The sequence below is a fragment of the Dipodomys ordii genome, unplaced genomic scaffold, assembly GCF_000151885.1.
Source record: "Dipodomys ordii isolate 6190 unplaced genomic scaffold, Dord_2.0 Scaffold11, whole genome shotgun sequence".
In the NCBI taxonomy this organism is placed as follows: Eukaryota; Metazoa; Chordata; class Mammalia; order Rodentia; family Heteromyidae; genus Dipodomys; species Dipodomys ordii.
This window is the reverse complement of record NW_012267227.1, coordinates 19441327-19468826: the sequence shown is the minus strand read 5'-3', so window position 1 is coordinate 19468826 and position 27500 is coordinate 19441327. Positions and strand designations below refer to the sequence as shown.

At 47.9% G+C, this 27500-nt stretch overlaps 1 protein-coding gene across 1 annotated transcript in view; it reads right to left on the bottom strand.

The window, feature by feature from the left end:
* Positions 1 to 27500, bottom strand: part of Meis2 (Meis homeobox 2) — a 188882-nt gene that overhangs the window by 5455 nt on the left and 155927 nt on the right. The gene's annotated exons all lie outside the window — the stretch shown is intronic.

The window sequence follows — 27500 nt, the reverse complement described above, 5'->3', positions numbered from 1 at the left end:
CCAGAAAGACTTCTGCTCTTAGGCAACTCCTGCAGCTTAAGCCTGTAAAGTTCGGGGTCATGCCGGGGTCAGAACCAGCTGGGGGCGGCCTCTGCAGCCTGAGCCGGGACACCCGGGGCTGGGGACATAAAGCCAGCCCCTCTCAACCCCAGCCTCAGGTACACATGGGATGAGAGCTGAGCCGGGCACGCTCAGACCAGGTGGAGTGGAATCTCAGGAACGGAGAGAAGCGGTTACTTGTCTGAGAAGCTGGACCTCGTTTTGGTGAAAATATAAACATTGAACCTCGTTTTGGTGAAAATATAAACATAAATGCTTACTTCGTGTTACTTTAATGTTTGATAATGCCCATCAAATATTCATGTGCAAACAGTAAGCTGATAAGAAATCTCCTTTATTTCTCCAAATCTAATAAGAACAAAACAATTTTCAACCACTTAGGAGCTACCTGGTCCCAGTGCTTTCCCGCTTAGGGATCACGGCAGATTCTAGGCCCTGGGCGTGGCAGGGAATCGCTGCGTGCTGCTCCCCCCCCCCCCCCCCCGCCCGTGCTGGCTCTGCATCCTGAGCACACAGAGACTTAAGGATGGATGACCACGTGCGTTCTCAGGCTGGACGGCCACAGAGCTCTACTCCTCAGGAGCTTTGTGCTCTCCCCCCCCCCTTTGGTCGTGGGGCTTGAACTCGGCCTGAGCACTTTCCCTGAGCTCTTTCTGCACAAGGCTAGTGCTCTAGCTCTCTGAGGGACAGCGCCACATGCAGTTTTCTGGTGGTTCACAGGAGTCTCATGGGCTTCCCCACCAGGGCTGGCTTTGAACCGAGATCCTCAGATCAGCCTCCTGAGCAGCTAAGATGACAGGTGAGAGCCACTGGCACAGCCCGGCTCTGTGTTCCTTCTAAGGTGAAGATCCTCGCGGAGCCCCCACGCGAGCTCCTAGCACGGGTGCTCAGTGCACAGCCCCGCACACGGGGTTTCGTGTCGCACAAGGACAGCAGGGCAGCCACACGCACCTGCCAGCGGAGGTGGCCACGTGGGGTGTGGCTGCGTCACCCACCCACGTCACCTCAGGGGCAGCAGAGAAACGGCCAGAGGTTTCCAGAAGAAGCCCTCAACCCAGTGAGGAGCCCATTTCCAAACTTCCCCAGTACTTTCGCAGTGCACCTCTCTATGGCTCAAGTGAAGACCCCAAAAGATGCTCGGAACAGCCTGGAAGTTTCTAGGAAAAAAGTGTGTGTGTGTGTGTGTGTGTGTGTGTGTGCGCGCGCGCGCACCTGTGTACTGTAGCCCACTTGCTAGGTAAAACCAGTTGCTGGCTATGATTTCCCCTTTAATTCCACCCTTCTGCTTCCTTTCTGTTGTCATCTGGGCCACGCTCTGCCTTCCTGAGCCGTTCCTCAGCTCGCAGCTTGCAGCCGGAGGATTCAGGCTGCCTTCAAACAAATCATCACGGGCAAGGTTAGAGGTTCACTCGCAGGTCACTCCTGAGACGCCTCAGGATGGTTAGTAAAAACGGGGTCCACTCACAAGGTGGTTCCACGGAGGCTGCCCAGCCACACAGACGGCGAGCAGAGCAGGGGCCCTGTGCTCTTCCCGGCTGAGCCAGCAACCACTGCAGGCTGCTGCCACGACCAGGGCCCGAGGGTGACCAGCCCCACACATGTACATGCGCGCACATACATGCATGCGCGCACGCACCGCCCTTCCCAGCCCACTTCCCAGCGAGTAAGACTGCAGCTCTGTACGCACACATCCAGAGGGGTTATGGGTATTTTGCTTTATCACGTGTGCTCCATTGAATCTCTCTACATTTTTGTTCTTGAACAATATTTATGATCCATCGTGCTAGTCCCTGCCAGATTCAGAATTCTACCACATTCTTTCAAATCACACAATTTCAAAAACATATGGCCTCCAACTTTTCAGAAATCTCCAAACGTACAAGTCCTGCCAATTGTCAGCTCCTGGTAATCCTGATATATTTTATTGTTAACTCCCCAAACCCTGGCTTATTTCCTTAATGACTCTAGGAAAATTCTGGTACTGAAATACGAAAGTATACCTTTCCCAGACCAGCGACCCAGGGGCCACCCTTAGAAGACACGCTGGTGACTATAAAATGGAGCCATCTACATTATACGCCAAAACGAATCACATGAGGAATAACTTCAGTATTGCTACAATGAACTTCTCCCATGTAATAGGAACAGAACTACATGACGTGAGGAGTTTTCCACTTCCTCTTATACGTATTTTCAAATGATCTTTCCAATACTCAAAGAATAAACAGAGTATCAAGATTTGACTCTACTTAAATGTAAAAATGAAGTTGCAGACTTGAAAGTCACCACAGCTCCCCCAATTCAGGGGCCACGCTCCATTCACATGGAAAAATGCAACTTGTTGTAGAAAGACAAAAGACTTATCTTCAAAAGGCTCTTCGGGGCTCTTGGATATTAACTGGGCCTCACAAAATAACATTTTGATGATTTAAGTGTAAATGAATCAGTCACATATGGATTAAGTTATCCTTGAATTTCACACGGGTTTAAAAAATAGGGGAAAAGAGGGTCTTGGCAAAAAACATTTTGGGCTTTGCCAAACCTAAAACATTTGAAAAATTGCTGAAGACATCCAACTAACCAAAACGTAGCTGCTGCACCCAACCTTCATGAAAACTCCCACAAGTTCTTCCCAGCTCAGAGACTGCGAGGTTTCTCATCTGTATCGGATATGAAAAAAATCCTCCCAAGTTTTAATGTCATTGTAAGATGATTTTTGAGATTGTAGACATATAATGTATTTCTCTATTGGTATATAAACAATTTAATCCTAAGTTTTCAAGTCTTCTTAGCTTCTTAAATAGTTCTTTGACATAATCTGAGTATAGACTATGGTAGCAAGCCTGGAACCTGATCCAGATCCTGCATTACCCTCACTGGGAGTTTTTTAAGGGCTACAGAGAATGCCATTTGCGGGTCCTTACAGAGCGGGCCGCAACGTGCACTCGTTTTATTGACTGGTGAGTTATTTCCCAGGCTACACAGCATCTTGGAGAGGACCTACGAAGACTGTCTGCTGCTCTCTAACTGCACTCAAATAGAAAATGCGTTATTAGCATGCGTGTTCCTTAAAAATTATCTACTAACACGTTAGCCTTAGAATAACCTAATTATAGGAATAAATTCAATGACTATCCAAAATCTCATGAAACCTTTTAAAGTCAACTCAGAGGTGAAAAATTAAGAAGAAAGAATCCAGTACATTAAAAGAGTTTACCTCACATGGCAAATCTCACTCACTCTCACCTTGCTATCCTGCTGGAGTGATGCCGCCTCTTCCCCCCATTCCTCAAAAATCCAAACATTTTTTGGTATTGCATAGTTTCCTACAACTGAAATCTGAGAAACTTCCGTTTTTTTTTCAAATACTTTTAGTGCAAAGCATAGTTCAGGTAGAAGATGTATGATTTTTTTCTTTTTTTGTTTGTGTGGGGCTTGAACTCTGGGCCTGGGCGCTGTCCCTCAGCTCTTCAGCTCAAGGCGAGCGCTCTACCACTTGAGCCACAGCGCCACTTCCAGCTTTCCAGTGGTTTATTGGAGATAAGAGTCTCACGGACTTTCCTGCCCGAGCTGGCTTTGAACCGCAATCCTCAGATCTCAGCCTCCTGAGTAGCCAGGGTTACAGATGTGAGCCACCAGCACCAGCAGATGTGTGATTCTTGACAGCTGGTTGGTTCGACACGCACCCCCTTTCATGGCTGCTAAACTCCTCCTTGCTGAGTTACTATCACAGCCACACCTGGAAAGCAGCTCCTGGGTCTGGGCAGGAGTCTCAGGGAAAGCAGCCAGCCCGGCCCTGCGCTGCAGAGCGCTGCCTGCCTTCCGGATGGGCTGGGTTTGGGCAGGGAGTGCAGGCAGCCAGGTGGCCGGAGCCCTGCCTGCGCACTTGCCGCCCAGCATCGCGGGCCTGGAGCAGGGCGCTGTGCCACAAAGCTCGCTCCCACTTGGTGTTTCAGCAGTAAGTCCTCAGCATGGGCAAATCACTTGGCAAGTTTCTGTTTGTTTTCTGATGTATGGAAAGAGAAGGCAAGTGTTTCTGCACTGAGTTAGGGTTACAAGTAGGCTTTCCTCAGAAGGACATGCTGAAACTGTTCACTCGGGGAATTATTAGACAGACTCAGCGGTCACCAGCATGCTCTTGGGCGCATGCCTGGTTGGGTCAGGCCGCAAACCAAGGTGTTTCACTAGGGGCCACGTGCTGGATCCCCAACAGACACTTGCAAGACAAGCGAGTGAAAAGAAGGGGATGCGTCTGCGACTTAGGAACACGCTCTCACGTGGCAAGTCGTAGCTCCCAGCCAGTCTGCCCACACAGTAAAACACACAAAGGATCTATCGATAAACTGGCAACATTTAAACGTGAGTGTGAAATCAGGCACCTTCCGTGGCTTTGGGAATCTGCCTTGAGTCCTGTCCTGTCCAGCTCTGTGGCCTTCTACTTCCTTCTCTCAGGGTCTTCCCTCAACTTCCAGGGAGCCACATCGGTTCTTCCCGGAAATGCCCTCCTTTGAGTTACGTATAGACAAACACCAGGGAGAGGCAAGGGCCTCGTGTTTTCTGCCCTTTGCTAGCTGGGTAATTTTGTGCAAGTCTATATAATCTTCCCAAGTCTCAGTTTGTTTCCTGTCTACAAACTAGGGAAATAGGTAGGCCTGGATTATTTGGAGGCTTGTGTGTAATTATGATTAATTATTATATAACATTGACAATATATTAAGTAGCATATATCATATTACCATAGAGAGAGTTGCTGCAGTGCCTAGCAAATAGCAAGAACTCATTAAGTACCAGTGTACAGTCAAAACGCTCCTATCGGATGCTGCTAAAGAGCTCTGTTCTCTCCTAGGTAATAATTAGGAATAGATGTGTAGCTATTAACAATACCCATGCTGGGTGGATAAAAGGATAATCATGTGTTTCACTCCTACAAGGAGCATATGTCCATATGGTAGGGTCTTTCCAGAAATCACAGCTTAACCTATAATTAAGTGTAATGCCATGAAGGGGACGCGGGGCGCTGGCGCAGGCACCTGCTGGAGCGGGGGAGAAGCCGGGGGACGTCTGGACACACACTCCCTAAACCGCTCCCCAGCTCCTGCTGCTGTGCTCCTGAAGCCAGCGGGTCAGCTTCCCTTCCCGCTTAGTGAAGACACAACAGCGACCACAGTAGCCTCCGTGCCTACACCACCTGCGCCCGTGTCTCTGTGTTAAAAGACCTCCAGGTGATCTGTGCAGTCTTTGCATTTAAGAAGCCCTGCTGTACATTCAAAGTTCAAATCTCTAGTACTGTGCCTGAACGCGGAGACTTGCAAGGATCAAGGTTGCGTTTTGTTTTGGTGCTGGTCCAGGGCTTGAACTCAGGACCGGGGTGCTGGCCCTAGGTGCCTTTTGCTCAAGGCTAACGCTGTGTCACTTGCGCTACAGCTCCACCGCTAGCTTTCTGGAGATTAACTAGAGATAAAAATCTCACAGGCTTTCCTGCCCAGACTGGCTTTGAATTGAAATCCTCAGATCTCAGCATCCTGAGTTGCCAGGATTACAGGCGTGAGCCATGGGTGTCACACCTGACTACAAAGATCAACTTTTAACTGTAAATCTTAGCTACAAAAATACACATGCCCCATGGTTTCCCTTATTTACAATAACTAGTATATGTCTCAGACAAGCAGAAAAGGTCAAAGCAATGTACATATGACCAGATAAGATGATGTTAAGGGAAATGAGCCCCAAGATAGGGACACAAGTGTTTTTTTTTTCTTTCTTGCTATTGTTTCTAACATATTTATAATGTCCCATGTGATTTTTTTGTTTCTTTTGTACGTTCTTCCCCCATGGTACAACCCCTGTTGTCACTGTATTTGATTCTGGTGTCCTGCATCTTGTATATACATTTTTCTAAGTGGGGGAGGGGAAGGGAAATAACAAAATGCTGAAATAAGGATACAGGTTGACCCACTGTAACAATGAGATGTACAAGACACTAGGTTGAAAACAAACTTCACAACTTCAGTGCAGGAGTTGGGGAGGCTGGAGGAGGTGGGGAGGGAAGGGATGGCTGGGGAAACAAAGGAGGGGGTAACAATGCTTGATAGGAAATGGACTCATTGCCTTACTCATGTAACTGTACAATTTTATTTTATTTTAATTTTACACTTAAAAACAAAAAAAATACACCCCCTGCACATTTTGGGCATCTCAGATCTAGACAGTCTTTCCATCACTTGCGTCAGGGCAACACCAATTTATAACAGCTGAGCTCATGTTCCCCCTGCACCTCCTGAAGGAGCCAATCGAGTGTCCTGTGGAAACAGTTCGTGGAGGCTGTCTCTTGTGAATGGGGAAAGTTTGTTAACCTTCTATAGCCAAGGTACACACGGCCAATTGTAGAGTTGTTTTCTAAGTGAGATTTGAGAAACTTTCTCACAGATGAGGAATTGTCTTTTATGTCCTCTGTAACACTGAACTGCAATGGACCCTACTCCATGGCTACAGTCACACCCGGTGGCATGTGACAAAGCATCGCAGCAGGCTATGGTTTACTCTTACAAAATGCTACCGGATCATTCATAGATGGCTATTTATCATGCGCTTGTAACGCTACTTGAAAACACTGAACAAAGGTATTCCTATCTAGGGTCCAAGACCCAAGTCAATAGATAACAGCTGTAGCCTGTAGCCTCACCCTGTACGTGATTTATTACTGATGGAAATCAACTAGAAGCTGAATACTTCGTAAGTTTTACTACTGACATTACAGTGCCACATTTGGATACCTGCACACCTTACAGTGCTTCTGAAAACAACGTTGTGGACGGGAAAGATGGATCTACAGCTTCATGCAACTCTGTTGATGTAAAAGGTAGGAATTACCATTTTCAGAATTACCAATTCCTCCTCATTCCTGTTCACATCTCTGAATACAACAGCCTGACTAGGCCTCGAGAACCAGCCAGTCACTTGTACACACTTGTAGTTGGCTCCCTTTCTGTTCCTAGTCATGTACAGATCACCCTAAGAGGAGAAGATCCCAGCTGACCTACAATCTAGTATCTTCTTAGCACTCCTGGTCACCTTTGCTGGAAGCACTAATTCTAGATTCTACTTCTCAGTGGAAACCACCTAAGCAGTCGCTTGCCAAAAATGCATCAAGCTATTTAGCAGTTGTGGATTAGAGATGAAAGTGCACTCACAGGCGTGTGCTGAGGATGTGCGTCTGATTAGCTTGTCATCTGCGCGGAAGGAGACGCAGGCTCAGCCCGCACCATCTAGCAGGACAGCTGTTAGCTGCCTGTCAACCCTCGAGTGGACAACTAGTCCAGGAGCGAAAATGTCACTCCTTTGATCTGGCAAGGAGCAGCTGCTGATTTATAGAGTGGGACTTTGTTCTTCCGTTCTATTTTACGTTCTTTCCTAAGGCAGAACCACAAAATCCAGGCGGAAAAAAAAGTGCCGTTCCCAGCACATCAACAAGCTCTGACAACTGCAGCAGGGTTTTCCTCGGCCCTGACAGAGCTCAGACATCTCCTTTGAGCTCACCCTGCCCCTCCCCTGCCCCCACAGCCTCCAGTTTTTTGCAGTGCCATAGTTATTGTTTAATTCAGCTTCTGTAAATGGAATGGACTGTGGCCTGCCAGCCCGGGGCATCAACACACCTGTATGAAGGAAGCCTCGCCACGGTGGCCCTGGAGTTTCTATTTTGGGTGGCGCCGGCTTACAGTGACCACGTTTAATGTGTGTCCTCTCCAGTGGCATCAGAGAGCAGAAAGCACACGTGCTCTCTGTCTGAGGGCCGACAGATCTATGGAAACTGTTTATGTAATGTCTGTACTATGTTCCACCGTTGCAAGCTCAGGTAACCTAGGCTTTAGAAAAATGCAGCATCAGAAGTGCCAGAAGGTGGATGCCATCACCACTGACCTCTGCTGACAGCTTCCCTGTGGAACCGAGAAGGGAGAGAAGTCAGCAGCCGCGTCCACAGAGGCCACGCGTGCTGACCTGCTCTCTAGGGTCTGTGGGGTCAGACGTCCCAGCAGCCGGGCTTACAGAGCGGTGCTCGGCCTCAAGTTGCTCTGTGGGGGAGGGGGGCGGGATTCATTAGCACAGATAGAGACCCATTCTTGTTAACTTGGGGTCTTCATGGATGTTACAGTCAAAGAGAATAGTCAGGGTTGGAGATGGTAGATATGAAGAGAAAGGAAGGGACGGTGACAGTGCTCACTTCCTTTCAGTCACTGTGTGCTGGCTTTGTCCTCCCGCCCTTCGTGATCCCAAGGAACAGAGGTTTTCCTCAGCATCCTTAGGAAAGCACCTTCCTCCTCCACAGCCAGCGAACGTGCCTGTTGGAAGACACCGCCTCCAGAGCTGAGTGTCTCCCGCCAAAACTGGCTCAGGGTGGGAATTAGGGAAGGAAAAGAAAGCAAAGCATATAGGAGCGAGTATAACGGAAAAATCTGTTTTCATTAGAACTAGAATGTGTGTGTGCACATGCGCGCACACGCATGAGCGTGCAGGCAGGTGCGTGTGTGCACACACAGATACTATTACAGCTTGAACTCAGGATCAGAGCATTGTCCCTTGCTTTTCTCACTCAAGGCTAGTGCTCTACCACTTGAACCATAGCTCCACTCTGGGCTTTTTGGTGGTTAATTAGAGTCTCATGGACTCCTGTCTGGACTGGCTTAAAAGCCACACCTTAGCTCTCAGCCTGCTGAGTAGCTGGGATTACAGGTGTGAGCCACCGGCGAGCTTTTAGAACGCGTAATTTTTAAGGGTCACAATAATCTGTGTATGTCATAGTTTATATTCCTTATCCTATACTCAAAAAGGTCAAAGATTCACATATAATATGAACTTACTATATAGAGTCATATGGTGTCTCTCCCACTACATGGGAAACCTATGTAAGTATTTTCAGACAAGGCCTCAAAAAATCCAATAGTGAATTGTGTGGCAGAGAGCTTGCAAAGCCCTAAATTCAACTCCCAGCACCACACACACACAAACACACACGCGCGCATGCGCATGCGGGCACATACACACACGTTAGCAACTAATTTCTTGGAGGAAGAAAGAAAGTAGAGCCAGATTGACAGAACATAGATAACTGGAAGGAAAGAAAGGAAATGGAGTGTTTTCAAACTCAAATGCTGGTCCAGGCTGGCAAGGGAAGGAGAAGGAAGCACTCACCACCTCCCAGCCTTGGTCTAGAATCCCTAACATTCAGTTCACAGGTGCAGGGGTGTGGGTCTTGAGTGGTGGAATGATGAAATACGGTATTCAAAGACGAACTCGCTGAACAGCCACGTAGGGAGGGGACTGATGGAAGACTCCAGAAGCTGAGGAGGGAGAGCACGCCACGCCCCCACTTCCCGCGCAGAGTGGGGCAGTGAGCAGGCTGCAGAAACGCACGCACGGAACACTTGGTATGGAGGTTGCTTTCGCATTGCGTTTTGATGGCGAAGGAGAGAACGCTATAACCGGATGAAAGGCTGAGGATCTTTCCTGTTACGGCCCGGACTTGATGAGAATTGGAAACTCAGTTTCTCATTCCCATTTATTGTGCTCGGGTGGGGGAAGCTCAATGCTCCAGTTGCAGTCAGCGTGGGGCTGAGAAGACGCTGGTCCTCACGACAGAGCAAATGACGAGTCTTAGCCCTTTAGAACCCTTGAAGCTCTCGCTTCTAATCAGCTACAGCATCTGTGGGAAGCTGGCTGCCTCCGAAACACCACCGCCTCTCAGTCCTTCCTCCCATGCAGGTTGGCCAGGCCAGTGTCAGCTGCCAAGTCTTTGTCCATGGGCCTGTGTCTGGGAGGTCCAGTGTCTATCCACTTAGTTCTGAGATGGTCTGTGACTAGATAATGACAGATGTGTCACGTGGTGTGTTGTGACAACTTGTGTTCCATTTCAGACTTGAGAAGAACCATCAGACACAGGAAGCCGGAATGTGAGAAAGTATATACTCATGAAAATATACAAATATATATGGTGTGGGGGGGGGGCGCATGATACCATGTGTTTTTAAGCAATCACAAAAGACAATCAAGGGCAGGGCTTCCCTAGGTAGTGACAACTAATTTAGAATAAATTGATGGGACAAAGTGTAACATGTAAAAGGGACTCCATTAAGTGCAATGGCTTCCAGATTGTACCTTCTCTCAAAAGATATTTTTCTTTTTAAATGGGCTTTTAAGGTGAAAAATACAGCACGTGGCCCAATCTGGGGTGGAAACAAATGTCCCTACGCTTCACGGGGCTGCAGGGGAGGTGCTGCTGTGGCCTGGCGGCTCTGGGTGCCACTTCAGACCAGATTGGCATGAGAGGAGTTTTGGAAGGACTCTCTTGCCGGTGTAAAGGAAGGATGTTTCCGGACGTCGTCTTGGAAAGGTGGTTGGTCCTTTCTCAATACCATGCTGTCTTTAAATTGTGAGCTTGGTGTCTTGCTTGAGAGGCTGAGATTTTAGCACTTGCAAAGGGAGTCATGAGTGAGAAATCTCCTAGGTGTTAAACTTTAGCGTGGCTTCAACCCAAAATATGAAAAAATGAGACTAAAACACAGAAAGTCAAGCAATACCAAGAAAAAGATCCAGCAAACAAAGCAGCATAAACACACAGAGAATCTTAGGTGTTTTTTTTTTTCTATTTAAGCCAAGTACTAACTCACCAGCTCATACTGGCCTTTACTAAAAGGACCCATGGGTGAAAATCAAAGGTTTACAACATTTTACAACTCAATTTAAATAATGTGGGCTAATGTGAGACCTACACCTCTAACAATTATCTTTAAAACATAGTAATTCAATAATAATTACTGAACGGAATCGGAGCCAATGTCGTACCAGCTACAAGCTTCAGGTATCACCACCACATCTTACATAAAATTTCCAGATTGCCTTAGTAACTCTTCTTGGGATTGACTGCCAGGTCGCATTCTGTGTCTCCTCCAGAGGTACCTATGCAGTCTTTCCCATGGGATGGCATTATTAGCAGCAGTTTTTAGCATCCTCATGTAATCGTAAGAGACATAAAATGTATCTTTACAAACCACAAGAGCCCTAGTAGCAGTGTGCCACGTCTGCTTCAGTCCTTAAATATCTTAGCACCCAGGGGTGGTTCATGGCTCCTCCACCTGACAGAGAACACACATGGATTTGCACATGAATTTGACCTACAGCCTCAGTCTCCATGGACACAGAGGCAAACACCGGGTACTGCAGTTTGAAAGTATTTTTTTTTACAATATATTCAAATTTCATGTCTGTTAGAATTTGTTAAAGTGATACAATTTTCAGAAAGAGAAACCATGGCATCTGAATTATTTACATTTTTCACATCACAGTCTATCAAAAAATAACTTAGTACTGCGTTTAGTTTAATTGCCACAAATATTTTAGGATTAGGTAATCTGTCAGTAACCCAAAAGGCAAGTCGCAGACTTTAAATTAACACGATCACTACTAACAAGAACCCCCAACACCCACCCCTTCTCCCAGGGGCGGCCTTTCCCCCCCTGCCAGCCGCGCTTGACACTCCTGTCAGAGAACATCCCTGGCCTGGTCCGAGGCCAGGCCCAGCCCTGACGCCAGGCCGCAGCCACAGCCGGTTGTCTGGCTTTCCAGAGCACATGTTCATTCTCTACTTCTGGCCCTGTGGCAGGTCCATCCACAGAACATCCTCAGTGCAGCGTTCGCTGCGTGAATGACCAAACGAGTGAGTCAGCACTGGGACCCGTCCCCACGTCCCAGGCTGGGGTGGAGCACAGACGGGAAGTAACTCTGCCTTCCTGGGTCTGGGCTGAAGACCAGAGGCCCAGCGGAAGGCCCCCACCGTGACTCCATTGGGCAGAAGGAGCCAAGGAAGTCCTGATGCCGAGGGGAAGGGCTTGGCCCAGAAGGAGCGGCATCTGGGGCTCTCCAAGTTTGGGGGCTGCAGGCACAGCAGGAGAGAGACTAGAATGGAATGTGGAGGCCAGAGGGAAGGCCTGAGCAGCTGCAGGGGCTGCGGGCTGCGGTGCGCGTGCTGAGCATCAGCCGGGGTAGAGAGGAGCCCCGTGATGGGGAGACTCCAAAGAGAAAGGAAAGAACCAGAACAGGAAACCTGCTTCGTGGTTTTTCTCAGGGCACCTAAGGGTGTTATTTCCCAGCATGCGCTCTGGGTGCGGGTTCTCCCAGCGAACTTTCCTGAACAACAGGAGTCTCAGGTCACATAACGGTGGCCTAGGGCAGTCAGTGAGGTCCAAGTGAAGTCACTTTCTCGCTATTATGTCACAATGCTTAATAGTATGATTAATACAAACCTCTTAATTACTACCAATCAATCTCCAGCAAGTTATTAAGACTTGGAATGTTGGGAGCCATTCATTTGAAACAAAAAAAAAAATGAAGCAGCATTTGGATCCTTAAGATTAATCGTATTTTAAAGGCATCTGTCAGCTTGCAAATAGGATTTCCATTTTCTGAATCCACTTCTGATTTCCATTTTCAGATTCAGATCCTAAGTATTTGTAGGGCTGGCATTGCAGTTCTCTTGTGGAATATGACCACTGGCCCTTCCCCCACCCCAAAATAGCATGACGAGATTCTGTAGACCTTTGACCTCTCAGAGGTCATTTGATGGGAGGATTTGGAGCTAGATTTTTTTTGGGGGGAAGGGGGTGCCAGTTCTGGGGCTTGAACTCAGGGCCTAGATGCCATCCCTGAATTTTTTTTGCTCAAAGCTAGCACTCTACCACATGAGCCACAGCTCTGCTTACAGCGTCTTGGTGGTCTCAGACTTTCCTGCCCAGGCTGAGTTTCAATCACTGTCCTCAGATCTGTCTCCTGAGTAGCTAGGATTACAGGCATGAGCCACCAAGGCCCAGCTGGAGCTAGAATATTCTCTCACCTTCCCTATGCTTGGTCTTGTATTTCCTGCTCACTGAAATGTTTTACTTTTCAAAAAAACGTTATCATTATGGTATTTTTCTTGTGTTTAAATTTTTGCTCCACAGTAATTGATAGAAGCTAAATAACAAGCTTAAACACACAATACACATGCATCACGATGTGCATTTTTCAAGCATGAGGGCTGAAGTGGGGTGTGGCTCCCAGACGTTCGTGTGTCTTGTGTGGGGGAGGGCAGGAGGAGAAGAAGGGAAAGGGGAAAGAGACAAGAAATGAGGAAGGGGACCTCAAATGCTCCTCATCAGTTCCATTTTCTTGTTTACAGATCCTCCAGGTACAAAGACGGCTTTTACTTACAACGGTGTTAAAGCACCTGCTGCCCTCTGAAGCCCAGGTCCCCATCTGAGATCAGCCCAGTGAAGGGCTCTGGTTCCATAAGCAATTTTGTCATTCAGGCTGACTGCAGTGATTCACTCACAGGAGGCAAAAATGACTCAATTGTTGGCTTATTGACTCCAGGGAGCGCGGCTGCTCTATCATTACCATGAAGTGCAAATATCCCAGCTCTGTTTTGGTCCACTTAAAATTACTATTTGCTGTGAAGGATTGGCAAAGCAATTCTTGAAATGATGGGGGTGAAAGGAGAGCCGGCCTAGGCTTCCCTCTGCAAAGACAGTGGAAACAGCACTGGGCTTGCCTGGAGCCCTCTCTGCTCACTTAACCTCTGCTCTGCTTTGCTGTGTTAAACGCAGGTAGAAGCTACGTTAACTACTGAGGAAGCCCTCAGGGAGAGACCTCATGACCACACCAGGCTCCACTTGCATGCGGAACCTCTCCTTACTTGAAAATGAAACTCAACACAAGTACAGTTTAGGTCCATGCAAGATCGAGGAGCAATGCCCAAAACAAATGCTGAACACCAGGCCCAGTCCTGCCAAGATCACGGCAGCCGCACACGGAGTGGCTATGTAGATCCTGCACAAGAGGAGCTATCTGAAAAACCAAGTACATTCAATTAAGTGAGTTACAAAGTCGCTTTCCTGTCTCTCCTCTTCTCCCCGTGGTGAGCAGGCTGCTGCTCGGCCGGGAGGCGGGAGCCGTCTCCCCACAGAGCACTCTTCTCAATTATTTATCCTGCAACACTTCCACATAATGGCAGCTTTAAAATCAAACAAAGCAAACTCTACAATAAAGGAAAGAGACAAGAAGGTGCAGGGGCCTTTTCCTTTTCCTTTCCTTTTTTTTGAACAGCAGAAGAGATGGGCACAACATATAAAGTCAACTGAATCTGGCTCCTGGCAGAGTCTCGGGTCTTGCAAGCAGACAACATCAAAGCATTTGGAGATTGCCATGGTGGGGAGAGATTAAACACTCTGCACACCTGCTTTGCTTTTAATCTGTCATATCTAAATATATAAAGGAATGCAAACTTTACTTCTTCCTTTTGTAAGTTTGTCTTTGAAAATTCCTAATCAGAAGATTGGCTCTTCTCCCCAGTATCTGAGGAAGAAACATGCTAAACTGTCAAGCTTACGTCCCTGTTCACATAGGTAGGTAGAGTGTGTGTGCACACGGGAGCCCCCCCACCCCCGTCCCGGGCTGTAGTGGGGGTGTCCTTATTTGTGGTGGGGTTTGCACATCTACACCCGCCAGGCACTCATATCCTGTATGAGACACTAAGGCAACACTGCCAAGCCATGTCTAACGCTGGATCTGTTGGAATCTGTCTGAAATGGACTACAGGAATCCCTGACCTCTGTGGCTCCAGACACCTGACTCTGTAAGTATGCTCAGAGTGGATGTCTAGGGGACTTTTCCTAGTTAATCCACAGGTGTGCCTAAAACAAACAGTAGCGGGCTAGAAAAAATGAGAGCAACAGATGAGGTTAATCGGACTTACTTACAATGTATGCATATATGAATTATCATGGTACATTACCCCTTTGTACAATTAATATAGGCTGAAGAAATAAACCACAGAAAATGGCAAGTAAAGCAAGAGGGCTGGGGGGGCATGGCAGGAGGGGGGCGGGCAGGGCAGGGAGAAGGCTGGTATGGTCCTATTGCTTTGAGAGCATGCATGCAAAAACCTGCAAAAACACTGCTTACAGAAGGGGGGAGGGGGGAATGCAGGGGTGAAGGGACAGCATGTGTTCTGTTTAAGGAAATGACACCGAATCCCTGCTATACAGTAATATAGTAAAAAATAATTCTGAAGAGCAAAATTTTGACCAGATAAACATGTGGCTGTAGCAAGTTTAGTGTTTGGTGTGAAATAAGCACAGGCTTTAGGAAATGGTCACTGACATCTTCTCTAGCAGCCATTTCAAATTGGTGTTACGGGTAGGATCGCCTTAAAAGAAGTAACGTTACCACAAGCAAAGAGTGTAAAAAAAAAAATAAAACTCGCTTCTTACACTCTGCTTGCGTGCGTCCCCTGGCATTTATGTGACTGCCAACTCGTGTCTCATACATGTACTTTGAGTCTGGAACTCGGAGAGTACGTACAAGGCTCTGGGGTGCATCCCCAGCACCTCCCGGAAAAGCAATGCTTGGGGGGATGCCCAGACACCCCCTTCCCCCCAAAGTGCTAGGAAGGGTGAACCACAGGCTGCCGGAGGGCACTATCAGGACCGAGTCGGGGTCTACTATGTTGCTTTGCCCCAAGAACCAGATGAGCTACAGACGTACAGCCACCTAAAGCCTGCCCAGTGGCCACGTTCTGCTGGCTACGTCGTATCTTCCTTGCGCCGCGGCCGGGATCTGCGGGCAGCAGTGCTGGTGATGTGAGCCTGCTGGGTGATCACGTGGCAGCTACACCTGCAGCTGGCTGTCAGCGGTGCTGCCCGCTGGCGACGCCGTACGAGTGCCCGTGTCCTTGGGAATGGAGGAGGGCGGCAAGGAGATCGCGATACCTCCAACCCGGAGCACGCGCCTGCCCAGAGCATGCACAGCACAGCCTGGCTGTGGTCTGCAGATGCGCCCCCAGCTGCCAGCGGATTTCCCAAAGATGCATGCTAACTGTTCGTCTAGAACACAACCGGGTAGTTTCTGTATTTTCAAATATGGACAAATTCAGAAAGGACGAATGGACTCCAGTCCATCTGAAAAGCCTTCTATCTGACAGAAAAACAGGTTTAAAGGGCAATAGATTCTGAGTTGAAGTGACTTGCTTTTGAGAAGCCTGAAGAATAAGAGCAGAAGCTGAAGTGTTACTGAGAAGCTGTGGCTTTTGTCCTTGTGAGTGCTCTAGCCCAGGGCAGCAGAAGGAGCTGGCAGTGGCTCCAGGGAAGTCATCTTATGTGGCCTTCAATTCCCAGATGTGACAGATTCCTAACACACACAAACCTATTCTTTCCCCCAGCTTCTTTAACCACAGCAAAACTCTAGTTAGCAGGCCTTCTAATTAACCAAGCATTAACGGATCCATCAACGACAACAAAAAGATATCCGCAAATTTTGTCAATAGCTTTTCAGGACAAAAAGAAAGATGTGTGGGCTGGGAAGGTGGCTCAGTGGTAGAGTGCTTGCCTTGCATGCCTGAGGCCCTGGGTTCGATTCCTCAGCACCACATAAGCAAAAAGCCAGAAGTGGCGCTGTGGCTCAAGTGGTAGAGCGCTAGCCTTGAGCTGAAGAGCTGAGGGACAGCACCCAGGCCCAGAGTTCAGACCCCACGACCAGACCAAAAAACAAAAAAAGAAAAGAAAGGTGTCTGAAGTAAATGCTGTTTTTATAAACTATATGAGCTAGAACTTCTAAGTTGAGATAGATGGGGTAAGGTCCAAACAAACAAGCCAGCAGAAGACGTGACCCCTCTCCTCCCCTCTCCTCTCCTCTCCTCCCCTGCCTCCCCTCCCCTCCCTCCCCTCCCCTCCCCTCCCTGCCTCTGTGTTCACAGAATGCATGCAGATGTGATAAACTCCAGAGTCTGCTTTACAGTTTGTTTGGTAACTTCCCTTCCCAGATAAGCACTGTCCAAGTATAACTTGTAAAGAACAAGAGCTGTGTTCACGTGTCCTTCTCACCGCCCCTCAGGAAGCGGCTGGCAGCCTGGCCAGGCTTGGGCCTCAGCTCAGTCTCCAGGACTCTGTTTGCCTGCCTTTGCTGGGAGGGAAGTTCTCCATCTTGCTGATTTAGTTAACAGGATCCTTTTCATCATTATGAGGATTTCGTTTCTTCACTCCTTTTGGTGTTTGGGACAGTCATCCATGTTTTATGTCCCGCCTGGCCCCGCCCCCGGCGCTGCCTGCAGCGGTCCCCACCTTCCACTGGCTGCACGCTGGCCACACCCATCGATGAAAGGCGTTGATTGGTAGGTTGGTCAGTAACTCCCATCTCTGATGGGAGCTGTTACAATGGGTTGTACTTACTACAATGACAGTGGCTAAGCTAGACACTACAAAGTTCTCTAAGTATGACGACAGAGATAAGAAAAGTACACATCGAAGTTTGCACTGGCAATGTTGTTAGATTAACACTCCTCTAAACGGAACAGTCCATCAAACTGACTTAGAAAACCACTGAGGAAAATTTGAAGGATTTGGAACTAATATCTATTTTAGGTGAATTTTTCCATGTATCAATTCATGCCCACAATTTGGTTATAATGAAAATCTCCTAAGGGGGATTAAAAATTCATTAGCTTAGCATCATCCGTGGGGTCGTCTTTGGCCTTGGTAGAGCTGTCTACCAAGCTCACACATCACATGTTTCTCCAGTTTGGCAGCCAGCTTCTTTCTTTTAGATGCTATCTCCCGGTAACCAAGAGGGAAAACGGAGCGTTTTTTCTTTTTTAAACACCAACAACATATAATAGGGCCTTAATTGCTTATTCAGAAAAGTTCTAGACCAAAACTTTCTACTTACACAAATTCACAAGCCAACAGGCTGAAACAACAACAGAACCCCCCCCCCCAAAAAAAAAAAAAAAAACAGAAAAAGCTTACACAGAAAGTACCTCTGGTTCGATAGCGGGGTAGCATTTTCCAATCTTTACAATCAAGAGACATGAGTATAAAAATGTGGCCCAGCTGGTAGAGAAAAGCATAAAGCAAGCCTTCATTCTGAACCTGATACAACCGGGTTAAACTAACTTTCTCATTCTTCAGTTTGGCAGTGCTGTGTAAGAATTGTGCTTTTGAACTTTAAATTATCTTTGTTTATTCAGCAGCCTGTCCATCAGGGTCCCCAAAATCAGAAAAGAACTCTTTCCTAAAAGTCTAGGCTTCTTTTCCCACAAAGAAAATCCTCAGCAGATTTTTATCTCAAGTCCTATTCTACAGAAACGCCTGGAAGACCAGCTCGTCGTGAACAAATCCTGAAGGAGTTTCCAGTCAGTAAGAGAAGGAGGCTGGTGGAACTCGGAGCCAGGCTGTGGCACACACATGTGGCCAGCGCTGCTTTGGGGGAGGGGAGCTGCGCAGGTGGCCTCTCTGCCCTGCCCGCCCCTCACCCACAGGGTCCTGCCCCTTCAGGTCACCTCTCAGCGCTTCTCTTCCTTTCCCTAACTACTAGGCTTCATATTCATGCCTGTTGAGATTTGAGAATTAGTCATTTCATTAACATTAATAACGGATAACTTCAAGTTCTAGAAGGCACATAGCTCTCGATGAATAAACGTGTTTTTCAATGTCTGTTGCCTTTGGCATGTCACCGAGGTCTTTCTAGAGAAGCACATAAATGAAGAACTCCTATAAGCTTGAAAAGTGCGCCTGTCATCCTAGCTGTGGCCAGCCCAGGCAGGAAAGTCTGTGAGACTCTTATCTCCAATTAACCACCAGAAAACCTTCAAGTGGTAGAGCGCTTGCCTTGAGCTGAAGAGCGCAGGGACAGTGCCCAGGCCCTGAATTCAAGCCCCACAACCAACAAAAAAACAAACCTGAAAAGTGAACAGAAATCACCTAAGTTTAGGATCCAGTGCATGTCCTAAAGGTCTCCAACTTCAACTGGAAGAAGAAGACATCCTAACTCATCCGCCCAAGTAGTGGTCCAGCTCGGTTTGGTAGAAACAGCCTGGGCTTTAGAGACCTGAGTAAGTTCTTTAACCTGTCTCAAATCTCTTCGCTGTAAAATGAGAATACAAGAATTTGACCTGATGAGATGCGAAGGCCAATTTGTAACAATATCTGAGACTCACAAGGCGTGTATTTGAATCATTCTACACACACACACAACTCTGTGCTTGCTAGACCGACATTCTACCACTTGAACCACACCCTTCAGATCCATTTTTTCGCTCGAATTTATCTTTCAGATAGGGTCTCTCTGCCTAGTGCTGGCTCTGGACTAAAATCCTCCTACCTACACACCTCCCACACAGCTGTAACCATAGATGCGCACTGGCTGAGGTAAGATCTCACGAACCTTTCGTTTAGGCTTGCCTTGAACTGAGATGTTCCGGATCACCTCCTTCCTGGTTCGTGGGATTACAGGTGTGCAGTAACATACCTCGCCAAGAAATACATTTCCAATATTTATTTTTTTTGGGGGGGGGTCTGGTCATGGGGCCTGAACTCTGGGCCTGGGCGCTGTCCCTCAGCTCTTCAGCTCAAGGCTAGCGCTCTACCACTTGAGCCACAGTGCCACTTCCGACTTTTTTCTTTTTGCTTATTGGTGCTGAGGAATTGAACCCAGGGCCTCAGGCATGCAAGGCAAGCGCTCTACCACTGAGCCACCTTCCCAGCCCCCATTTCCAATATTTATAATCCTGTAGAAACCACGCAACACACATGGATGGAACACGTTCAGTCTTGGTCTCAGAAAGCCTGGAGATTAGCAATAAAGAGGGGACCCTGCTCTAAGAGTGGCTTCAGCCATGCAAAAAAGCTATAAAAATAAGCTGGGGAGGAAGGGAGGGATCAGGGAGGCGTTGACCCTCCTTGAAGGGTTCTGGTCATTGGGCAAAGGGAGCTGTTTCAGCAAATGCAGGAGGTACTCTTAGCTTATATACTTAGTAGAAAGGGTACTAACTGAAATTAGGTACTAGTTGAAATTAAGAGTTGCATCCTATTCTGTAATTTCTTCCTGAAAAAAAAACCTCTCTGGTTCACCATTTCTCATCTATCAATCAATTTTTAATGACATCTTTTTAAAGCTTGGGAGAGTGAAAGAATCCTTACTACTGCTAAAAAAAATTCTGGGAGAGGTGCTGGGTGCCAGTGGCTCACACCTGTGATCCTAGCTATTCAGGAGGCTGAGATCTGAGGATCATGGTTCGAAGCCAGCCCGAGCAGGAAAGTCCCAAGAGACTCTTATCTCCAATAAATCACTAGAAAACCAGAAGTGGCGCTGTGGCTCAAGTGGTAGAGCGCTCGCCTTGAGCTGAAGAGCGCAGGGACAGCGCCCAGGCCCACCATTGGGAAAAAAAAAAAAGTTCTGGGAGGGGCCAGGTAATGTGTGCCCAGGGCCTGGCTGCGTTTGCCACCCAAGCACCGCAGGGAGACTCGCGCCTGTTGGTGTCATCATGTCACCTCCAAAGACCAACTAACTGCTGGAGTGTCACTGAACTAGGTAACAAGAGGACAGCCGTATTGTCGGTCATTTTGTGAGGGCTCGTCCTTCAACGGGAACGTCTTGCTCCCGACACTGCAATGGGTGAGAAGAGATACCGTGGGTGCAGTTTTACTTACTGCTCTCAGGTTATCTTGACTATTTAGGCAGCTGAGAATAACACACCTGTACTGACAATCTCCAGCTGTCTGCTGGTTGATGCAAGGTGGTTTGGGAAGCTGAGGACCTGGATCACTGCTACAGACCGTTCGGCACACACGAGGCCCTGACCAAACAAAGTTCCTTGAGGAGTATAATCCTGTCCTTTTCCCCTACCTACTATTCTGTATAAAACGGGGTGCACAACCTTTGGAACCCCCTTTTTTCATCTATATAAATGGATATAATGTGACATAAAGCAACTTACTTCACTTCAGTTTCCCCTGGTTACTGGCTCTGGGGCTGAACTCAGTCAGGACCTTGTGCTAGTGGACGGGCATTCTATCGTGGAGACGGGGTCTTCCTCGGTCCCTGTGCTGGGATCTGCATATTTTACCCTTCAGGTAATGAGGGTGCCTGGTATGGGCGGCACATTGAGACCAGAGTCTTGGACTACTCTCCCTCCCTTTGGGGTGACAGGGAGTTTGGATCCTGGCGATCTCAGCATCCCAAATAGCTGGGATGAACAGGTAGGTGTGTGCCACCATGCCAGGCTATCGGTAGAGAAGAGGCCTCAAACATGTATGCCTGGGTGGCCTCTGATTGGACTGCGCCTAATTTCAGCCTTCTTAGTAAAAGGTGCCTGCCTCCATTTACTACTCTTATTTTAGTCTCAGAATAACTTAAATGATTTAGAAAGGAATATAAGCACTTAAATTGTCTGACATTATGGAAGTCACTTAGAAATGAACAAAACTTTTCCCCAAACAATGTTTCTTCTTTTGTGCTACCAACCTCCTTAATAAGAATGTCTCAGTGGCTCCTACCTGTCATCCTAGCTACGCAGGAGGCTGAGATCTGCAGATCACCGTTCAAGAGCCAGCTTGGGCAAGAAATTCCCTGAGACTCTTATCTCCAATAAACCACCAGAAACATTGAGGTGGCGCTGTGGCTCAAAGCAGTAGAGCACTTGCCTTGAGCCGAAGGGCTGAAGGACAGCGCCCAGACCCAGAGTTCAAGCCCTATGACCAACATTTTAAAAAGAAGTCACAGTTCTGTCACAGAAGGAAAATATGGTACCCACACAAGACAAAAATATGCTCACCTACTGGAAGGCACAAAAGGAACTCGTAATTGAAACTAGTGTATGATAAACTAAGTACAAGGTATTTGAGGTTGGCCAGTGCGCGTGGGTGTTTTAAACCCTAGTCAGCTTTCTTTCATTGTTTCTAACGTACCATACTACTCCAGCGTTTTGTCCCCTTACCATATTGTCCGCTGTGTCAGGAAAATGGGACTCCACCGGACGCAGGCTTCCAGGAGCCGGAGTGCGGCCCACACCAACCTCTCGCGGAAAGCCACGCAGGAGCTGAGAGAGCGAGGCTCTCCAGAGCGGTGCGTCGCCAGCGTGAGGCCGCTGGGGATGTCCTTGGCACGTGGGCTCCTCTAGGTCACGTGCTCTGATGGACAAGACGGGAGGCCCACGCCTGTCCACCGGGCCTCTTGCTTGGTTCCCTCAGCACAGGGCAGCGGGAGCAGAAGCCCACTTCCCAGCCCGCTTTTGTCCACCTGGACATACCCAAAGGGAAACACGGCCAGTGTCACGCAGGGCCCTGCGTGGGGATGAAGCACAGCCGCGTGCAAGGCAGCCAGGCGACGGGAGACACGCCCTTCACCTCCTTCCCAACTTCCCGCAGTATCAGCAGGAGGAAGCCCTTCCCAGAACAAATGTGCGCTTTATGTGTACTGAGCTTGCTAATCATGACTCCATAAGCAAGAGAAGATGTACAGTGAGCTGTAAATAATGGCGGGGTGTAAAAGTGAATTGATCTGTCTGGCTGTCCAGTAATGCTCCTGGCACAAGGCCAGCCCCACTGGCTGCCAGCAGCCACAGAGCCAGCCAGTGATTTGTTAGGGGTCCTGCCCGACAGGCAGAAAACAGTCTGAAAGCTGAACCCCCACCACTGCATGTGCCGGGGGTCAGGGGTGCAAGGGTTTCCTTCAAATGCTCAGATGGCCAGAGAAGAGAACAGAACCCAGTCAGATCTAAAGATTAATCTCAGCCAGTGACCACGGTAGGAAAACCGGAAACACCTCCATATCACCAGCCAAACCAAATCCTGAGCTGGCCCGGAGGTGACAGCCTCTCTCCCAAACCCTCACCCGTGAGGCTCCCGGACAAAGACGTTGGGTGGCCAGGCAGGCCCGACAGTCAGAAGACTACAAAATCTCCTTTGCACATGGCTGACCTCCCAGGCTGGAGGCCTGGGTGGTGGAGGCCGAGTCTCCTCGGGCAGGCCCTGTGGTGCCCGCTCTCCCTGCCTGACAAACTCCGGCCACAGCTGCGCAGCGCCTCACCTCGGACCCCTGCGGCACTTGGTGATGTGCTTATCAGGCACTGTTGCTTGGATCCCTCAAGGCTGCCTCCCAAGTTCCCTGCAAACGCTGCCCCTGGCTCAAAACCATAAAAAGGAAAGGCAACTGGGAGAGCAGAAATCAAATGATGAGCTCCACTGCGGCCGGAGGAGGGGCCGCGTGGCCCTGCCCCTCTCGCTTCCGCCGCCCCGGCCCACGGACACACGGGGCTCGCCCTGCGAAGCAGAACGCCGCTAATTATTGAAGGGCTGGTGCTTGAATGTTCTCAAAGTGATGCCTGTTTATGGCTCAGAGACCACAGAAGGGCCAGGCAGCTGCTTTGTTTGGATCTTTTTTTTTTTCATTTTTTTGTATTGAATTTCATAAATACCAACCAAATTCAAACAAAACTGATTTAGATTTCACCTCGTCACTTAAAATATATTTTGTCAAGTACAGTCTGTGCAGTAATCCTGTGCTATACTTTAATTTGGTTTTAATTTTATAGGCCCTGTTTTAACTGCGTATTTCCAGACCTTTATTTCTCACGGCTCTTAGCAAAATGGTAGCTCATAAACACAAGCTCTGCTGTATAGACTTTGCATTTCATCCCAAAGTATTTCCTTTTTTATGGCTGTGGTCTTTCCATCTTAGAGCTGTGAGCCCGGGTCACAAATCTCTCTGCTATTCCAGTGTGTGACATCTTCCCTCGTTTGCCGCTGCTCATTAACAAACAATACTGCTGTGAAATTGGTTTAATGACAAAGTAATAAAATTGCTATTCTGCTCACAGATCGCCTGAGGCACTCTGGGCTCCGACAAGGCTTACTGTGGGTGCCAAGATACATTAAGCTGCTTATTCGTAAAAACTGCATCATCCATTTTTTCACAGGTTTTTCCCTTTCCTATCCAGCCCTGCTTCTTTTTATCTTCAAATAAAAAGATATATTTGCTTATGTTCTTCCAGGCTGTCAAATTTTTACTTGCATGCATATTTCTGGAAAATGAAAGTATATTTCATTTCTCTTTTTCTCCCTGAAAGGTCACTCTGCCCTACTGCAAGGTTGTCCCTGGACATAACACTGCACAGACAGCATTAAAGCCGACTCGTTTCCACACATGACGTCACAAAGAGCCAGGGTCGTTTGAACCTATTTTAGGAGAGCAAAGGAATGAAACTATTTATGGAATGGGTTTCTTTGTGTGTGTGTGTGAGAGAGAGGGGGGGGGAGGGGGGGAGAGGGAGAGAAAGAGAAAGAGGGAAGGAGAGAGTGCCAAAGTTCAGAGAAACCTTACAATTTCTTTCCTCATATTAAAACTCAAAATCTTACATGCAAACAACCCACACAACTCTGGTTGTGACTACTCACATTAATATTTTATGAATAATAAAATATGCCTGCATTAAAGCAAAAATCTTCAGCAGGCACCTGTTTTCCATAATGAATTACGTGTTCTGGGAAAGTAGCCTTTTTCCATTTGTCTAATGCCCATCCAGACCTGAAGATTTACGGCTGCAAGACAATGGGGAAACAACCCAATTGCGGTCTGACAGGTGGGCAGGTCTTGATAATTATGGCCAGACATCTTAACGCTGCACAACTGATGTAAATAAACATCCAAAGCACAGATCAATATTGCCTTCCTACTTCTGCATTTTGAACAACACATGCTAGCAATTTACATCCTTTCTCTTTCTGGCTGATTGGAAAGGCTGCATTAATTTAAACACATTGCATGCATACACACACTCTACATATTTCATTTAAAAGTATTCAATACAGCCCAACAGCCAGGACTGTACTTTATAATCACATTACAGTCACCTGCTGGTATATTTCTATTAATTATGTAAACTGATGTCTCAAAGCTCCGAAACGTCTGACTTGGCCATCTGAGTACCTGTACTACTGATGATGACTCAAGCCAGATTGGCAAACGTATGAACTGCCAGGAATTCAGCATCTCTTCTTCCTTTCTGTGTGCCTGGCACTCACAAACTGTGGGCGTGTCCCCCCTACATTCATCTGACCTCATAAATCACAGCAACTGGAGGTTTTATTCCATGAGCACAAAGATTTGCAGGGTCTGCCAGTCCTGTGCAGGGGTCCCCTCTCCCCAGTCCTGGGGGGGGAAGGCAAGAGGGTCTGACAAGGTCTGATGCAGGGGCTCTGGTGACGTGGTGTGGGAGCAGGGTGGGCGGGAAGGAGATGCCCGGCCTCGGGAACATGGCAGAGAAGAAAAGGAACTTGGGCACAAGATGGAATCGGCACAAAACAGCATGTATGTATCATGGATTCCAACGTCCAGCTCTTCTTCTCTGCAGAGCAGGGACTGAACTCAGGGTCCGCCTCACCGGGCAAGTGCTCCACCAGGCTGTCACCCCTCCGGCCCTCACGAGAGAAGCACGACCTAACATCACAGCATCTAGATGCCAGTCCCACGCCGCCTTTTGTGTTGTTTTAAGGGGGGGGAGCCTGACAGGGCGCCCAGAAGCCATCTCCTGTACACCAGGCTCAGCCACCTGTTTGCACCTAGAAAGCTCAGAGACCTAATGTTAAATGTGTGGTAGGTCGCAGGGCTGGAGGGAGGCTTGGAGGAAGGGGAAAAACACTCCCTGCACCCCAACAGGCTCCACGCTCAACGTACGCCAAGTTGCTAAAGGCATTTCCCTCTCTTCACTTGGTGAACGCCCTGTCCTTCAAAAGCACTGAAAGCCTTGCAAAACAAGACACCTGACCACGTGAGGAGCTGCTTTAAAAGGGAATGACAAGTTCCTGAAGTTTCCTCTCCGTGCTACCTGCTGAGTCATTCCAGTTATTAACATCTCCCCATGGGATACGTCTTGTATGTGATAAAGTAGGTTAGTCCAGGATAGAAAGAGAGCAGAGAAGGGAGGACGGCAGTGGTGGCGGGAGGCGCTCACCCTGGGGCTCCTACGAGGTGCTGCGGTTCTTCCTTCATAAAAGCCCCAATCAAGAGCTCATAGTTTGACAGATGAAGAACCAAGTTTCCAAGCGTTAAGTCCAAACAGAGAGTTAACAGGGAGACCAAAGACTCAAGATCTTTTTGTTCCGGAATCTATTATTTCTCCTGTGTCTCGCTGACCTCCTATAACAGCTGACTTGAAGAAAAACATCAAGTCCAGCCGCCCGGTGTGTCCTGCGGCGCCCGGTGACAGTCCTGGCCCCGTTACTAGCTGGGAAGGAGCAGGAAGGGGAAGGGCAGGTCCTCAGCCGAGACACCTCCTCCGGAGCAGTTAGGCCACGCCAGCGCCTTCTTAGGTAGCTTCAGTATTGGTAAACATTCAGTATTGTTAAAACGTTTTTTTTTTTAATGTCTTCCTCTTCCCACTACTGGCTACCTTTTCATTCTACATGGCCTAAGAGTACATCAGTAATCCTGGCAGGGGCTTAGAAGATGAGCAGCACTTTAAAAGAAGGCTGGAGGGAAGAAGGAAGGGGGAGGAAGGAAGGAGGAGAGAGAGCGAGTAGAAAGAAAGCAGGGAGGGGAGGAAGGAGGAAAAAGGAGAGAGGAAGGAAAAAGAATTCATAGCTCATAGGTAACTGGTTAGATTGTTCCACTAGGAATATTATTACCGATGAAAACAACCATATCATATGTCTGTGTTCTTCACCAGACTAGAAATGCAATGAAGACATGAAGCATGATTCTGTCTTGCCCATGACTCTCTAGTTTCTAGCACTGTAGATATTTACTACCTGACAAGCTACCAAATCGAGTCTTCCCACCAATGAAAGAACGGAGATATTGAAACCTGTAGGTTTAGGGACCCACTACAAGTGTGTCTTTACAGGAGCGGGATTTCAGTCATGACGCTGCTCTTCCAGAGAGCGAGAGCACCGGCCTGACTCTGCATTTCCAGTGTTTTGAGAGAAAATTCAGAAGTACTGTATGAACTTCTGTAGTTGTATATGGCCATGGGTATGATATTCTCTTAAAAGGAAAATAAACTCCCACCATAATATTGTGTAGTTTTGCCACTTACATTTGATTATGAAGTACAAACTTTCTGAGGACAGGGGACCCTTACTCCCCTGCGGAATGTACTGGCTCCCGCACCTGACAGGTATTTGAGCAGTGGTGGGCACTGGGTCAAATACTTGTGGACAGGTTGGCTGTATGGTTTTGGAGGACGCAGCGGATCTCACTCCCCAATTATATTGTGTGTAGGCTAATAATATTATGGTCAGTTTGGATTTGGCCAACGTATATTATTGGTGCACACAGTAAAATTCTTGGTGTTCTACAACACAATAAAATTCTGAGTAGAATTCTACAGAGTAGCAGCGGGAATCTAGTTGAGGACAATCAACAGATTGTCATCTACAAACAACAAGCCACATAGACCAATGCAGTTGATACCCAAGGTATGGTTACAGAGAGCGTTCAGTAACCCAGAAGCCAAACAGAGTTACCACAGAACCCAGAAACAGAACAGAATTACCACAGAACCCAGAAACAGAACAGAGTTACCACAGAACCCAGAAACAGAACAGAGTTACCACAGAACCCAGAAACAGAACAGAGTTACCACA